Below are 2057 nucleotides of genomic sequence, written 5' to 3' on the forward strand. Positions count from 1 at the left end.
TCCTGCTTCAGCCATTGTCATGACATGGTCAATGACTGTTACTCGCATCTCGTCCGTAATGATGGTGCAAGGTTGCCTTGCTCTCCCTCCTGGACCTTCTCCTCTCCCATGTTGGCCTCCTCCTCTTCCTCGTTGGCCTGCTACTCTTCCTCCTTTCATTTGAACTACTCTTCCTCGTTGGCCTGCTCCTCTTCTTCCAGGGCCAGCTCTTCGCCCTCCTCTGCATCGAATTCCTCTTCCCCTGACTCTGCCTTCATCCATTGTGTTTGTTTGGAATCTTCAGCATACTGTGCACTCTGAACTTGCTTTTATACATGTGGTCACAGCATTAGCAACATGTGTCTTCAATTTTGAGTCATTGTGTGTAATGAATGACGCCAGGTGTGTTCATTGTGTTCAAATACTGCTGACTGTGGCAAGCATGTTGCATCACATGAGCTTTCATTTGAGAATATGAGCAGAGTTCTTTTGCAACTTGTGTTTTAGCAAGGAAAGATTTGTTTAGATTTATGACAACGGAGGATTGTGTTCTGTGAATTGTGTCTTCATGTGACATGTGTTTATGATATTGGTAAATGATGGCTAGATTTAGTAAATGTGTTTAGACAACTGGTCATCTGGTTTAGCGGATTGGCTTTTGTGTTTTAGCATTTGAGAAAAACTGTAATCAAGCTGTGATGTGCTACAAATACTATACTACAAAAAGTATAATAAAATCTATATGTAATCAGTGTAGTTGGATAGTTAAGGTTTTAACTTAATTTCATGTTGTTTAATGTAATTTATTGATAAATAGAAGCTTTAAACTAATGCTGATTTGTCAAAAAATAGGCTTAAAGAGTATTTTGTATATTTGATTTTATGTGTGGCTTTTTATTAAAATCCAATTTTTTCTTTAAATCTTTAAACATATTCCTACCATTACATAATTTTTCAGTGTAGTTTATGAATAGCAAAATAATAATAATACATATCATCATAATCTTGTCTTTTGAGATTAAGATTTCTAGTATTACAGAAATAGCTTTTAGAAAAAAGATGGAGTAGATGTGAATAAACTTTTTAAATTTATGCTGTGCATGAGGGCCTTGGAGAGCCACCAGGTTGGGCCAAGATATGTGATGCAATACTGTTGATATATTGCCAGTAATCTTAACACTCCCACTGCCAGGCTTCTACCTTCTGCCCTTCTACAAGGGCAGTGCACAGGACACTTTGGGACAGTTTTTCATAATTGCTAGGACAAATTTCCAAAGCTTTTGACTCTTGTCTCAGAACTAATCACAAACACAATTTTCAAGTTAAAAAAACAAACACACTAAACACGCTAGAATACACAGTCAACTCCCCTGTATAATATACACTGACCTTTGTCTTTTAACATTTCACAAATGCTACTTCTACCTTTAAATAGTATAATTGTAAAAGGACAGTTGCCTCTTTTACAATACACACTCAACAACGATTCATCGGTTTTCTCATGCTGTTCTTTCAGCTGCCGTCTCCCCCTCCGGCCTGCAAAATAGCAGGAAATACAAAATGGCAATAGCGTCAAGGATATAATTGGCCTCAGCTGTGTTTGCCAGCCTCCCCTGACACCATACCCTGGCTGTATGCCAATTCAGGGTCTGCAGCCTTAAAGTAGTACTCAGCTGCCTTAGCGGTCCTAAAGGGCCGCGTACTCAAAGACCACTAAGGCTGGAAGTGCAATGCTTGTAGGCTTGTGAAATGGGACGGTCTAGCCTCTGTCGTGCTGCCCAGGTTGCCTAGCAACCATGATACTAACAGCTGGAAACGTGTCATACAGCTTTGTTTGACAGAAATGAAGGAGAACATATTTTGTACATTTGTTTCTACATGAGCGTTGTGTGATTTGATAAGTATCTGAGGCTGAGACCACGGGACTGTAAAACATGATTGTTGGGCTTCATTTTTGTACTGAACAGTCATTTTAAGATTAGCTAGTAAATAACAATTAGCTAACGTTTTTCATGAGTCTAAGGTCATCTCACTTTGGTAATGTAAATATAATATGGCCATCCATCCATCCATCCATT

The sequence above is a fragment of the Haplochromis burtoni genome, unplaced genomic scaffold (genome assembly GCF_018398535.1).
Source record: "Haplochromis burtoni strain Fernald_Lab_line unplaced genomic scaffold, NCSU_Asbu1 Contig_2159, whole genome shotgun sequence".
NCBI lineage: Eukaryota > Metazoa > Chordata > Actinopteri > Cichliformes > Cichlidae > Haplochromis > Haplochromis burtoni.